Here is a 15,857-nt window from a genome sequence, read left to right as displayed (position 1 = left end):
TATCTATCTATCATCTATCTATCTATCTATCTATCTATCTATCTATCTATCTATTATCTAGCTATCAATCTAGCTATCTATCATCTATCTATCATCTATCTATCTCTTTATCTAGAGCACTTGTACCCCGCCGTTTAGCCAAAAAGTCTCCTGGAGTGGCTTTTGTTGTTGTTTAGTCGTTTAGTCGTGTCCGACCCTTCGTGACCCCCTGGACCAGACCATGCCAGACACTCCTGTCTTCCACTGCCTCCCACAGTTTGGTCAAGCTCATGCTGGTAGCATTGAGAACACTGTCCGGCCATCTCGTCCTCTGTCATTCCCTTCTCCTTGTGCCCTCCATCTTTCCCAACATCAGGGTCTTTTCCAGGGAGTCTTCTCTTCTCATGAGGTGGCCAAAGTATTGGAGCCTCAGCTTCACGATCTGTCCTTCCAGTGAGCACTCAGGGATGATTTCCTTCAGAATGGTGAGGTTTGATCTTTTTGCAGTCCATGGGACTCACAAGAGTCTCCTCCAGCACCAGAATTCAAAAGCATCCATTCTTCGGCGATCAGCCTTCTTTATGGTCCAGCTCTCACTTCCATACATCGCTACTGGGGAAACCATAGCTTTAACTATACGGACCTTTGTTGGCAAGGTGATGTCTCTGCTTTTTAAGATGCTGTCTAGGTTTGCCATTGCCTTTCTCCCAAGAAGCTGGCATCTTTTAATTTCGTGGCTGCTGTCACCATCTGCAGTGATCATGAAGCCCAAGAAAGTAAAATCTCTCACTGCCTCCATTTCTTCCCCTTCTATTTGCCAGGAGGTGATGGGACCAGTGGCCATGATCTAGAGTGGCTTACATACACTCAAAACAATACAGTCCCTGCCTGCACAGCCTTCCATTCTGAAAAAGAATAACACACAAGAACTGAGAGCTCAGTTGGCTAGAGCATGGCGCTGATAAGGCCAAGGTTGCAGGTTCGAACTCCATGTGGAACAGCTGCATATTCCTGCGTTGAAGGGGGTTGGGTCCCTTCCAACTCTACAATGCTAGGATTCCATGAAAAAGGGACTGGGAAAGAAATATTTTTTTTAAAAAATAATCAAAACTCAGGCTTCTCTAAGGAGAAGCTGGTCTGGTTCATTTAGAGAAAACCGGAGGTACCAATGATAGAAGTGTATAAAATTACAAGTGGGAAAGAAGTTATTCTCCCTCTATCAAAGCGCTAGAACTCCTTGAACATCCACTGAAGGTAAATAAGGGGAGATTCAGGATAGATAAAAGGAAGTCCTTCTTCGTGCAGCACAGAGTTAAACTTTGGAACTCTCTCCCACATGAAGCAGTGATGGGCACCAATCTAAAAAGGTAAAGGGACCCCTGACCATTAGGTCCAGTCGTGACCGACTCTGTGGTTGTGGCGCTCATCTCGCTTTATTGGCCAAGGGAGCCGGCGTACAGCTTCCGGGTCATGTGGCCAGCATGACTAAGCCGCTTCTGGCAAACCAGAGCAGCGCACGGAAACACCGTTTACCTTCCCGCCGGAGTGGTACCTAATTATCTACTTGCACTTTGACGTGCTTTCGAACTGCTAGGTTGGCAGGAGATGGGACCCAGCAATGGGAGCTCACCCCGTCGCGGGGATTCGAACCGCCAACCTTCTGATCGGCAAGTCCCAGGCTCTGTGGTTTAACCCACAGCGCCACCCGCGTCCCTAGATTCAGGATAGATAAAAGGAAGTCCTCCTTCGTGCAGTGCAAAGTTAAACTTTGGAAATCCCTCCCACATGAAGCAGTGATTGGTACCAATCTAGGTGGCTTCAAAAGAGGGTGGGACTATCAGTGGCGACTGGCCATGAAGACTATGCTCTGCCTCCACAGTAAATGCTCCTGTATACCAGTTGCTGGGAACCCCAATAAGGGAGAGCGGTCTTGTGTTCGAATCCTACATCCGGGTTGGCCACCGTCAGAACAGGAGGCTGAGCTAGATAGGGGAGGCTCTTTGGCCTGATTCTGTGGGCTCTCCTTACGTTCTTACAGCTAATAAAATGAAGTTTCCGCTTCCTGTCTCTCCCTCGGAGGCAGCTTTCCGCAGGTGACAGGAGAGGAGCCCCAATGGAGCTGCGCTGCCAAAGCAAAGCTTCCATGTAGAAGAAATTGCAGTTTGGGGAACGGACGGGCACCAAGCAAGACAGGGAGCAGATCAGAGAGCTGAGCCATAATCTGCTAGGAAATTCTCTCTTTTTCTCTCACGATCCAATGTGGGGCAGTGGGTCTCTTGCCTGCTATGAGCACAAGGCGTCTGCCTCCAAAGAGACCAGAGTTGTGCACATGTAAATAAAACCAAATAATTACAGACAGGCTGGAGGCCAAATCCCTGGCCCCAGGGGCTTTCTGCTGCTCGGGGAACAGGTGGAACAGCAGGTATGGTTTGAGCCAGAGGGAAAGTATGGCTAGTAACTCTAGAGTTACTGGGAAGCTAGCGTGGCGTAGTGGTTAGAGTGTCAGGCTAGAGCCTGGGAGACCAGGGTTCAAATCCCGCATTTGACCACAAAGCTCACTAGGTGGCAGTCACTGCCTCTCAGCCTAGCCTACCTCACAGGGTTGTTATAATAATAATAAGTTATTATTTATACCCTGCCCATCTGGCTGGGTTTCCCCAGCCACACTGGGCCGCTTCCAACAGAATATTAAAATACAATAATCTATTAAACATTAAAAGCTTCGCTAAACAGTGCCACCTTCAGATGTCTTCTAAAAGTCTGGTAGTTGTTTTCCTCTTTGACATCTGGTGGGAGGGCGTTCCACAGGGCGGGTGCCACCACCGAGAAGGCTCTCTGCCTGGTTCCCTGTAACTTGTTGTGGAAGTTACTCAAAGAGGGGGAGAACCATTTACACTACCTTGAGCTCCTTGGAGGGGGGGATGGTAGGATATGAAGGCAGTGAATGAATAAATAAACTTTTAATGGACTTTGGCGGGGTGCCTCCAGGCTGCCGGCGTTACTTGGGAGAGATACCAGCGCACGCTGCAAATTTCGGTTTGCACAATTAAAGTGGGTCAAGACTCATCCTGTCACCGCGCCACAACAAATCCATTCCTTTTAAAAAATAAAAATAATAAAGAAACTGACATTTTGCAGTTTGGACGAATGACTTAGCAGGAAGACGTGCAAATGCCCCATAAGAAAATAAGAGTGGAGCCTCGTTGTCACATAGTCAACCCCGTAAACAAAATCAGAAGAAACGCTCAATAAATGCTGTGTGTGGCCTAATCTCCCCGTAAGCTCTGGTCAAAGAGGGTTATTTATTTGTTTCATAAAATTAAACTCCACTTGGTGTTTAAAAAACAAAACAAAGCAGTTTACGAAAAGGATAAAGTGATTAAAATGATCGGTAAGAAAAGGGAAGGATGCCACTAATGTCCATCTGCCTATTCACAAATAGAAACATGCTTTTTAGGGATGTTCAGAGATGTAAGCTGAAATTCTGATTTCCAAGGAATGCAAATAAGCGCAGGAGGTTTCTAGTGGAGATGACGGGAATCCAAAACATGGTAGTGAGTGGAGGAACGAGAGGGAGAAAATGCTGACACAAACGGTAAGGGCAGGGACAGGATTGTGCCATAGAGGACGTCAGAAGTTGCCTAGAAACAGGTCCCTTTCACAGACCCTCTAAGGATCCCTATTTTTCCAGGGCCGTCCATCCCTGTTTTAGAGAAGCTGTCCCGGTTTCTGATTTCATCCCGGAATGCCCCACTTTTCCTTAGGATGCCCCTCTCCTTCAGCCCCAGTTGTCCAGCCTTTAAATGGGAACATAACGCTGTCCTCACCTCTCGACAAAAAATAAAATAAAATAAATCCTGGATTTGCCGGGGAAAATGAACTATCGGTTGCTAACATTGGGGCTGTGTATTTAGCCAGCAAGGTGCTTGCCATCCTTCTGGACCTAGTAAGTGAGACAGCATCTTGCAGACACACAAATACACACCCTGGGCATGTAGGCAGAGTTTTAAGGACCCCCTCCCTCATTTCATAGTGGGTGGGGGGAGGAAAAGGTCTAGGCATCTACTGTCAAGACCATGAGTAGGCAGACTAAGGCCCGGGGGCCGGATCTGGCCCAATCGCCTTCTAAATCCAGCCCATGGACAGTCTGGGATGTTTTTACATGAGTAGAATATGTCCTTTTATTTAAAATGCATCTCTAGGTTATTTGTGGGGCCTGCCTAGTGTTTTTACATGAGTAGAACGTGTGGTTTTGTTTAAAATGCATCTCTGGGTTATTTGTGGGGCACAGGAATTCGTTCATTCCCCCCAAAAAAATATTGTCCGGCCCCCCACAAGTTCTGAGGGACTGTGGACCGGCCCCCTGCTGAAAAAGTCTGCTGACCCCTGGGCAAGACGGTAGGTGCAGTTTGGACCCCAGCCTCCCAAAATCCGGGCAGCCACTTTGCTTTCTATTATATGGAGGAAATATATGGAGAACCAATGCATAAGAAGGGGTTAGAGTGCTGAACAAGGCTCTGGGAGACCAGAAGCAGTGGCAGACTTTGGGGGCTCAAATTTCGGCAGGGCCCCGAATTTGTGCCACGCCGAAATTCATGCAAAGTTAGTGCCTCTTGTGCTGCGTTCTACACCATGGTTGTGGCAGCCGACCAGTGAAACCACATCAGCCACCCTACCCTAAAACCACCTCTGCTGGGTTCGTATCCCCACTTGGTTATAAAGCAGACTTAGGCTGTGGTATTGGGAGCTGATCACTGCCTCTCTTGGTCTCACCAAGGTGTGGCGCTGTGGGTTAAACCACAGAGCCTAGGACTTGCCGATCAGAAGGTCGGCAGTTCAAATCCCCGCGACGGGGTGAGCTCCCGTTACTCGGTCCCTGCTCCTGCCAACCTAGCAGTTTGAAAGCACATCAAAGTGCAAGTAGATAAATAGGTACCACTCTGGCGGGAAGGTAAACAGCGTTTCCGTGCGCTGCTCTGGTTCGCCAGAAGCAGCTTAGTCCTGCTGGCCACATGACCCGGAAGCTGTACGCCGGCTCCCTCGGCCAATAAAGCGAGATGAGCGCCGCAACCCCAGAGTTGGCCACGACTGGACCTAACGGTCAGGGGTCCCTTTACCTTTACCTTTAGGCTGTGGTCTCACCTACCTCACAGGGTTGTTTATTTTATTTTTAAAAATACCTTTCATTAAGGTTTCTAGAGAAAAATACAAAACTTAATATATTTTCCCCTTTTCTATATATATATAGAAAAAAACCAAACCAAGACTTTTATCTAGATAGAATCAAAACACAAAAGGGAGGAGGAGGGTCAATAGAGAAAGAAAACGAAATGAATAAAAAATGTGGAAAAGAGGGGTTAAAAGGGAAAGGTAGAAAAAGGTTGCTGTGGGGATTAAATGAGGAGGGGGAGAAGGAGCGCATGAGCTACCTTGGGCTCCTTGAAGGGAAATGATGCGATACCAGTGCAATAAATAAAAAAATAAAATAATAAGTTGAGTACTTGGGAACTGTGGCTCTATATCTGGAATCAGGGTTTTTTGGGGGGGGCTCAGAGCCACCCACCAGCTCTCCAGCTGCCACCCCTCATATCTGATAACTTAAGGTGGTTATCCAACGAAGTCCTGCTTCGTGAAGTCAATGGGCCTACGTGAGTCACACTCATCCACTTCAGTGACTGCTCTGTATAAGACTGGCATTGAAGAGACAAGCCTTGACATTCATCGGGGTTTTGATTTTGTCTAGAAATCCCATCTGCCTTTGAGACTGGCCATTTCTTTGCTCCAGATTACATACAACCCGCCTGCCTTGTGTCCCACAGAACTCAATGGGAGCCATTTGGAGCTCAACCTGTCTCTCTTATCCGCATGACCCGGACACCCTTAAATCTGCATGGCCCCACCCAGGGCTCCGTTCGTCACACTGAAGTGTAACACCGAGACCGGAAGCGGGTTTTGAAAAGAGAGGACAACGCAGGGAAATCGATGTACATGCTGTGCATTGGCTGTGATTCCTGCATTGCAGGGGGTTGGTCTAGAGGATCTTTGAGGGTCCCTTCCAACGCTACAATTCTCTGGTTCCATGTCCCCCTATCCTCGCTTGAATTAATTCTGAGTGCAGAGGCGTTCATTTTTACCTTCCCTGACTCCTTTCGAATGTCGCAGCACCTCCTCCTGAGCCTACGTATTTATTCATTTATTTATGTAGAATTTATAAAGCGCTTGATTGCAGACCAAAAGCTCAAAGCAGTTTACAAAAGAAGAAGAAGATAAAACCGTAACATCATCACTAGAAAGAAATTAGCAGCAGTGATTTCAAAGTCTTTTGAAAAGTGAAAATAGCAATAGACCAAACACAGAATTAAAACTCGCATCAACTGTCTAAACACCTGAGTAGGCCTGGGTAAATATATATATATATGTTTTTAGCAGATGCCAAAAGAGTGCAGGGAAGATGCCACTGCAATAGATATCAATAAGCAGGGAGTTCCAAGGTATAGGATGAATTCTGAATAAACTGGTGGTATAGAAAGGGCCTTGGTTGAAGAGGCACACACACACACACCTGTGCACATATTGAAACAAACACATACTCAGAAAGAAACCAAAAAAGAGAGCACAGAGAAGGCCCCACTGCAATATATCAAGTGGCAGGGAGTTCCAAAGTTTAGGATGGTTGCTGAATAAACCGGTGGTCTAGAAGGGTCCTTAGCTGCAAGGCGCACACATGCATACACACTGTGCACAAATGGAAACAGACAGACAGAAAGAAACCTAAATGTGTGAAATGAAAGTGCTTGCCTGATATCAATAGGCAGGGAGTTCCAAAGGTGCCAAGTGCATTTCCTCCCTGCCTCTGCACATTCAGGATCCTGAATGGGCCTCTGAAGCCGAATTAAGCCCGTTCAAAGGTGGCTGCATCAGCTCTCTCCTTCTCCGCTGGGATGTGTTTGTGCGTGTGGGTCCTTTGTGACCATCTCTGTGCGTTACCGAACGCAACTTTTGAAACCACAATGAAAGGAAGACAAACACAGCATCTGCAGGGCCTAGTGTTTGGCTTGACAAGGTCACCCACTGAACCACAGCTTTTTAAAAAAAGAAAAACCACATCTTTGCATTCTCCCTCCCTAATTCATTGCCCTCTGATGACTGATTTAAAAGCACACAACACGGATCCAGAGAGAGAGAGAGAGAGAGAGAGAGAGAGAGAGAGAGAGGAAGGACACGGGATATTTATCATGTTGTATTGACCGACTCGGCCGGGAAAGAACTGGCTTACAAATTAAAATTAAAACATCAAAGCAGGAGCAGTCACGTGTGGGCTCCCCCCCCCCAGCCAACATCTACCCCCACCCAATTATTCCATCCGTTTTGCAATCATATTTGGAAGTCGGGATCTGTCTCAGTCGTCTCCCTCACCCCCCAAAATGCTGATCAAACATAGCTCCCCCCCCAGGAGTCCAATGACCTTATTTCAATATCACAGGAACATCCCCCCCCCCCAAAAAAAACCCTGTAAGGATGCTAACGAGTCAAGGGACCTGGGAGGGGAGGTTAAAATAATATATAATGGCTGGAAATGAAGGGGGGGTTGAGAGAGAGTGGTGACCCCCTTTAGGAAATCTCTCCTCCCTGTTTTGTTAGCGTAGCAAAAGAAAGATTCCCGAACGCACCAATTTTCAAAGGCAGCGGGGTAAAAGAGTTTTTAAGAGATCTGAAAGGGGGGAGGGTGGAATGAGAGATTCTCAAAATTCGGAAGCCGGAGGCAGACCCCCCAACTCCCCACCCCACGCCTGTCCCACATTTTCCTTGAATGACATATCATAGCTTCAATTCCAGCCTCTAAATGTCAAAACGCCCTGATTTTCTTTATAATAAGGGAACCATCTCCAGAAGCCTGAAATTAAAACCTTCCTCAGCACATCCCACACAATCCAGCCTCCCTTTTTTTTAAAAAAAAAAATATGGGTATTTTAAATTTCTGGCATTTCCTTTCCGGCATCCGTTCTCCAGGCTCACCCCGTTCATACAGATGGTGTATGTGGCAAGGAGATTGTTGCCGGGGGCGGGATATCAGAAACAACCTCCCCTGAGTGCCCCCCCACACCCCACAATCAATTATTTGGTGGGCCCTGGGAAGACAGAGGGGGAGGAAATCCAGTCTGCAGAAAGATGAGCGCAGAGTTAAGAACAGCCGCTACCACTAAACACCCCGAATTTGCAATTCTGAACACCCCCAAGGTCATTCCGAGCTCTGTGTGAACACACTTCGGTCCTTCCGAATTTCAATATCCCCCCCTCCCTCCTTTGCAAAGCCGGATATAAATAAAACCTCCCGTAAAACCGAGATGCCAAAGTCAGGAAGCCTCATCTTCCCTTGGCCAACTATGGCTCCCCAGTCTGACAGCCAAGAAAGATGAAGGATGCCATAAGAAATTGGCGAGGGGGGAGGCGAGAGGAAGAGAGACTTGCAGAAATTCAGGCCGAACCCAAAGGCAAGGTTTTCCAGGACAAAATGGCCACAGCACCGAAGAAGAGATGTGGTGGTGGTGGTGTAATTTGGGGGGGGGGTGGTTTTGCCACGCCACCCACCCTCAACAAGGTGGCGGAAAAAGGCAGGCAGGCAGGCACCTTAGGAAGAGAGCGGAGATAACCCTGCTTACCTGCTCCTGTGGTACCCAGACACAGCTCTCCTCCTATCTCAGGCGCTCACCATCAGCCGGCAAAGGATGCTACTGCAACCAGGATGCAGGAGGAGAGAAGGACCAGAGCTGGCGGGAGGGAGCAGCGTTAACACTGCAGCTTCCAACGAGGAGAATGAGGATGGGAGAGTCCATTGTGGCAGGGAGAGGAAGGGAGGGGCGGGCAGGCGAAAGAGAAGGGGTTGGTGGGGGGGGTGATGCAGTAAGGGGTTCAGGACCAAGCAAAATTGGGCAGATTTGGGGGGGGGAGAGAGGAAATAATCGGCTCTTCCCCACCCCCTGCGCTCAGTTACCTTCGGTCTCCGTGCTGGAGGACCTTTGCAAGCTCAGGTTTCTGCAGGCTCGGAGATATTTGTTTTCGTTTTAACCCCAAAAAGGGGAGTCTAAGTGACTAATGGCCTCGTTAGGCAGTTCCAGCTGACGGTGTGGTTTTTCTTTTCTTTTTCTTTCTTTCTTTCTTTCCCGGTGGTGCGGAGGAAAAAGCGAAACAGAACAAAAAAGGGGGGGGGAGCTTTTTGCTGGTAGATTCCCTCTGAAAGTCCCCAGAATGGGGAAGGAAGGGTTAAATGGTGAGGAAAGGAAGGGTTAAATGGATGCGGGTTTAAATTAATCTCGTTTTCTTTTATTTAAAAAAAATGTTATTCGTTTATTTGTTGCATTTCTGCCCCACCTTTTTGTCTCCAAAGAGCTCAAGGTGAGGAACGTGGTTCTACCTGCGTCCTCCTTGAATTCCACACAACAGCCCTACGAGGTAGGTTGAGATGAGAGGCAGTGACTGCCTCAAGGTCACCAGTGCTGGATTTAGGGCAGTGTGGGCGGTTCCCATGCACAAGGCGACGAGCCGAGGGGGGCGCAAAATTGAGAAGACCCATAACTGAGAAGATCCATTTGGGGGTGAGAATTTTTGGCTGCACTCAGGGCGCCATATTACCAGAGATTATCAAAGTCTGCTCCGAGGTCACCCAGTATGCTTCAGGGCCAAGTGGAGATTTGAACCCTGGTCTCTCCCGGATCCAAGTCCTACACTCTAACCCTAGCTTTCTGGTTGCGGGGAAGGAAGAAAACAGAACAAGGAAGGAATAGGAGTAGGAATTGATACATAGCCACAGTACCTCCTCCAACAGGATATTTTAGCCTGCCAGTGGAAGGGAGCCAGTCTAACCTGGTTTGGGAGGCAATCCTATAATCTGGGGCAGCCACAGAAAAGGCTCTGTCCCTTGGGTCACCACTGACCGTGACTCTGATGGTCATGGGACCAAGGGGAGAGACTCATCTGAGAATTTTGGCATCTGGGCAGGTTCGTATAGGAAGATGCAATCTTCCAGGTAGCCTGGGTCCAAGGCAATATATGCTTAAGACCATGGGTAGGCAAACTAAGGCCAGGGGCTGGATCCGGCCCAATCGCCTTCTCAATCCGGCCCGCAGACGGTCCGGGAATCAGTGTGTTTTTACATGAGTAGAATGTGTGCTTTTATTTAAAATGCATCTCTGGGTTATTTGTAGGGCATAGGAATTTATTCTTTTTTCTTTCTTTCTTTCAAAATATAGTCGTCCCCCCCCCCCAAGGTCTGAGGGACGGTGGGCCGGCCCCCTGCTGAAAAAGTTTGCTGACCCTTGCTTAAGACCGTCTCTAAGCGGTCTACAGAATAATGAATATAGTGGTACCTCGGGTTAAGTACTTAATTCGTTCTGGAGGTCTGTTCTTAACCTGAAACTGTTCTTAACCTGAAGCACCACTTTCGCTAATGGGGCCTCCTGCTGCCGCCGTGCCGCCGGAGCATGTTTTCTGTTCTCATCCTGAAGCAAAGTTCTTAACCCGAGGTACTATTTCTAGGAGTCTGTAACCTGAAGCATATGTAAACCAAGCTACCACTGTACATTGAAACTGAGAAACTACAATATAATGCACTGCTATCTTAAACAGCGCTACAATGCAATGGCTTTAAAGAAGATAACCCCCCAAAAAACATTTTGAAACTTCAGAAGGCACAGCATCCTCAGAACAACTCCACTTTGTCATTTAAAAAAAAAATCAAGTTCCTAGTCCCTGTTGCTCAAAAGAGCAGCAGTGAAGTTTCCATTAAAGTGTGAGAGGTCTTCAACCACTGCTATTGAACACCTCTTTGCTCTCTGACTCATGAAACCAAAACAAGACAAAGTCTCCAAATCCACTTCATTCGCCCAGATCCTCTGAATTAATTCTTGCTTTCCTGGTGCAGAAATCTTGCGCCCTTGGTATACTACGACCCTATGGATACTCTAAAATGAGAGATGGGAATCCTCTGTCTGGAGGATCCACGTTTCCACAAATAAGATCCTGAATGCTGAAAGCATTTGGAAGATTCATAAAGGGGTTTTTCTTCTGTGGGGTTTCTTCCGCGAAGTGGTTGTGTGTGCGTCTTGGCATAGCCGATGGAATAAACTTGCTTCCCATTTCTGCTGCTAATTGACAGCTAGGGAGAACCAAAGGTTGGTTCTCTGAGCCGAACCGATGGACTAGCCCTGCTTCTCTTTCCCTCCCTCTGCACTGCAGCCTGGTTGGAACTTCAGCCCTCTAGTTAGGGATGGAGAACGATATGATATGGTACAATACAATACAATATGATCTTCTTTATTGTCATTGTCCCATACAGAACAACAAAATTAAAATTAAAATCTACATAAGACATTCAAAACCAACAAGCCTGCTATCCCAGCTATCCCAACCTGGTTAGCCCCCTAAAAACTCTGATACCCCATTTTAAAAATACAATATACTCCCATACAGACTCCTTAAAGGTAAAGGGACCCCGGACCTTTAGGTCCAGTCATGGCCGACTGTGGGCTTGTGGAGCTCTTCTCGCTTTATTGGCCGTGGGAGCCCGCATACAGCTTCTGGGTCATGTGGCCAGCAGGACGAAGCCACTTCTGGCGAACCAGAGCAGCGCACGGAAACACCGTTTACCTTCCCGCTGGAGCGGTACCTATTTATCTACTTGCACTTTGACGTGCTTTCAAACTGCTAGGTTGGCAGAAGCTGGGACCGAGCAACGGGAGCTTACCCCATCACGGGGATTCAAACCGCCGACCTTCAGCAAGTCCTAGGCTTCATGGTTTAACCCACAGCGCCACCCACATCCCTATAAGAGACTCCTTAGGTAAAGGTAAAGGGACCCCTGACCATTAGGTTCAGTCGTGACCGACTCTGGGGTTGCGGCGCTCATCTCGCTTTACTGGCCGAGGGAGCCGGCGTACAGCTTCCAGGTCATGTGGCCAGCACCCTGAAGCAAAGTTCTTAACCCAAGGACTATTTCTGGGTCAGCGGAGTCTGTAACCTGAAGCGCATGTAACCTGAGGTACCACTGTATCTGAATCAAGTATTTCCATGGCTTCCCTTGACAGCGTTCTAAGACAGGCTTCCTCAACCTCGGCCCACCAGATGTTTTTGGCCTACAACTCCCATGATCCCTAGCTAGCAGGACCAGTGGTCAGGGATGATGGGAATTGTAGTCTCAAAACATCTGGAGGGCCGAGGTTGAGGAAGCCTGTTCTAAGATGTCAGCTAAAGGGCAGAATGGGAAACAAGCTTAGAGCTTGAGGACTAGAATCCTTGCTCCGTTTTGAGCTGACTGTGCCCACTCCCTCACTCCCACACCATTTATTTGACCCTCCACCTGCTGCGGAGCGTGTGTGGGTAATCTCCACACCGACTCTCAGCTTTTATTTTATTTTAAAGAGCGGTTCTGAAGTGTCGGTTCCGTTCCGGGCGGTAAAACCCCACGGGGGGATTCGGAGCGGCTGCTTTCTCGGCGTAACGAGGAATTATAGCATCCGTGCAGGGCTGATAATCGCTCGCTTAATAGCTTTTCCTTCTGCCGCTCGAGGGAGAGGATCTTTAAGAGCAGCCCTGGCAAAGGAGCCATTTGGCTGCCTTCGCTTGGCTGGCGATGACTCACGGAGGCAGCGGAGATGGATGTCTGGGCTGGGCCAAGGAGGTGGCTTGACGGAGAGGATCTGTCCACGGCTGGCAACAGGCTCTAGGCTAGCGGGAGATGAATGGATGGGGCCTGCAATGGGTCCACAATCTACCAGGGAAATCCCTCCAGCTGTACAGGCTACCAGCAAAATCCATGGTGAGAGGCGTTTGACAATGGAAGGGGACGCAATCTTCTTCCTAAACAGAGGATGGCTGGCCATCTGTTGGGGACCTGTTAGCTGTGATTCCTGTGATGACCTTTGAGGGTCCCTTTCATAGCTATGATAATACTAGAAAACTTATTTACAGACATTAGTTTACATGACATTTCCTCAGGCTAAGTTCCCATTTCCAATCAAACTTCACATTTGACGCTGTCTGTCACCGAGACAGCTCCTTAACATTCAAGCAGACGGCTCCTTGATAGGCCCATGACAGGGCCGATGTGATAATTCGCTTTCAGTCCCCTTCACTTTGCTGCCTCATTATGCCTAATTTACCTGCCTGCAAGATCCTGAGGGGAAACAGTGACCCTTTGAATTCAGAAAGTCAAAGAGTCCAGGCTAGAGTCCGAGGTACAGTTAATAATTGTTGTAATTCCTCCATTAAACAGAAGGCAATGAACTCAAATATAGAGCATTTTTTCTACCTTTTATCAGAAAGCAATTAATGCTGTCACACAAGATACACAACACTGTGCTCTTTCTCTCTGTCTATGTTCAGGTGGGTAAGCTATGGACCAAACATGTATAAGGCAAAATATATAGATAGATAGCAACATGGTTGTCAAAGAATCTAGACACAGGGTTTCTCCTGTGATCATCCTAGATGATCTTGTGCTTCTCTGATTCACTGGAGGCTTTTAAAGAGGGTGTCAAAAGATTTGTAGCTGCTTGACTGACCGAACCCAAAGAGTGCCCACTATAATGGTTCCTCGTAATCTTGGGGGGAAAGTGACAAGGGGGTGCCGCAGGATTCTGTCCTGGGCCCCGGTGCTGCTCAACATCTTTATAAACGACTTGGGCGAAGGAATTGGGGGGCGCTCATTCAATTCGCAGGTGACACCAAATTCGGAAGGGTGGCTAATGCAGCGGAAGACAGAACCGGGATTCAAGATGACCTTAACAGATTGGAGAACTGGGCCCAAATGAATTTCAGTAGCGACGAATGTCAGGTTCTGCACTTAGGGAGGAAAAAACAGCTGCACAAATATAAGTTGGGGAACAGTTCGCTTACCAGTATTGCAAGCGAAAAGGATCTAGGGGTCTTAGTGGACCACAAGCTTAACATGAGTCAATAGTGTGATGCAGCAGCAAAAAAGGCTAATGCTGTTCTAGGCTGCATCAACAGAAGTCTAGTGTCTAGATCTAGGGATGTAAATAAAAGGTAAAGGTAAAGGGACCCCTGACCATTAGGTCCAGTCGTGGCCGACTCTGGGGTTGCGGCGCTCATCTCGCTTTATTGGCCAAGGGAGCCGGCGTACAGCTTCCGGGTCATGTGGCCAGCATGACTAAGCCGCTTCTGGCGAACCAGAGCAGTGCATGGAAATGCCGTTTACCTTCCCGCCGGAGTGGTACCTATTTATCTACTTGCACTTTGACGTGCTTTCGAACTGCTAGGTGGGCAGGAGCAGGGACCGAGCAACGGGAGCTCACCCCGTCGCGGGGATTCGAACCGCCGACCTTCTGATCGGCAAGTCCTAGGCTCAGTGGTTTAACCCACAGTGCCATATAGTACCGCTCTATTCTGCCTTGGTCAGACCACACCTGGAATACTGTGTCCAGTTCTGGGCACCGCAATTTAAGAAGGATGTTGAGAAGCTGGAAGGTGTGCAGAGGAGGGCGACCAAGATGATCAAGCCTTATGAGGAACGGTTGAAGGAACTGGGTACCCTTAGCCTGGAAAAGAGGAGGCTGAGAGGATATATGATGGCCATCTTTAAATATTTTAAGGGCTGTTCCGTGGAGGATGGAGTAAGCTTGTTTTCTCCTGCTCAAACCAATGCCTTCAAGTAACAAGAAAGGAGATTCCGACTAAACAGAAGGAAGAACTTTCTGACAGTAAGAGCTGTTTGCCAGTGGAATGGACTCTGATGGAAGGTGGCAAATTCTCCTTCCTTGGAGGTTTTTAAGCAGAGGTTGGATGGTCATCTGTCATGGGTGCTTTAGCTGAGATTCCTGCATTGCAGGGGGTTGGTCTAGATGACCCTTGGGATCCCTTCCAACTCTACATTTCTATGATTCTACAAACCCATTGTTCCATACGAGGGATGGTTAAGAGAATGGGGTACATTCTGCCTGATGGCTGTTTGTTCCACCCTGTGTCTGTCCAAAGTAGCACTGTTTCCCTTTCACTGCAGCTCACCTTCTGCGAAAACATCCTATGCGTTTTCCTGTTCGCTATGGCAAAACCGCGTGACTTAATTTCCCCTGTGGGGAAAGGCTGCAGCATTTGGGTCTTCTTAATTTAGAGGAAAGTCGAGGAAGAGGTGATGTGATTGGAGGTTATAAATATGTGCCCGGCATGCAGAAATAATAATAATAAATTTTATTTATACCCCACCCTCCCTGGCCAGAGCCGGGCTCAGGGCGGCTAACACCAATAAAATCACAGTAAAAAGCATAGTGGGGAAAAACCAATTTAAAATACAGGTTAAAATGCAATTTAAAATGCAGCCTAATTTTAAAAGTAGCCGATAAATCAAGACCATAAGAAAGTGGATAAACATTTTTTCCTGCCTCTCTCATTACACTAGAACTTTTGGGCATCCAAAGAATGTTGGAAGATTCAAGACAGATAAAAGAAACCCCTTATTCACACGGTGCATAGTGGAACTCACTGCTGCAGGAGACAGTGACGGCCACTAACCTAGATGGCTTTAAAAGAGGACTGGATAAATTCATGGAGGAGGAAAGGGCTTTTTGTTGTTGTTGTTGTTTAGTCATTTAGTCGTGTCCAACTCTTCGTGACCCCCTGGACCAGAGCACACCAGGCACTCCTGTCTTCCACTGCCTCCTGCAGTCTGGTAAAACTCATGCTGGTAGCTTTGAGAACACTGTCCAATCATCTCGTCCTCTGTCGTTCCCTTCTCCTTGCGCCCTCCATCTTTCCCAACATCAGGGTCTTTTCCAGGGAGTCTTCTCTTCTCATGAGGTGGCCAAAGTCTTGGAGCCTCAGCTTCACGATCTGTCCTTCCAGTGAGCACTCAGGGCTGATTTCCTTCA

General features: G+C 47.9%; 1 protein-coding gene and 1 long non-coding RNA gene across 2 annotated transcripts in view; one reads left to right on the top strand and one right to left on the bottom strand.

Annotated features, from left to right (window-relative positions):
- The window catches only part of SV2A (synaptic vesicle glycoprotein 2A), a 49,408-nt gene extending 40,327 nt beyond the window's left edge, over window positions 1-9,081 (bottom strand). The window contains exon 1 of the mRNA XM_081891457.1: window positions 8,972-9,081. The gene's annotated coding sequence lies outside the window, so the exon portion shown is untranslated. The remainder of the gene's footprint in view (window positions 1-8,971) is intronic.
- The window catches only part of LOC309358751, a 129,329-nt gene that overhangs the window by 90,192 nt on the left and 23,280 nt on the right, over window positions 1-15,857 (top strand). The window lies entirely within an intron of this gene.

Source organism: Podarcis melisellensis (genome assembly GCF_964234715.1).
Source record: "Podarcis melisellensis genome assembly, chromosome: 16".
Taxonomy (NCBI): domain Eukaryota; kingdom Metazoa; phylum Chordata; class Lepidosauria; order Squamata; family Lacertidae; genus Podarcis; species Podarcis melisellensis.
This window is presented reverse-complemented; position numbering and strand designations above follow the sequence as displayed.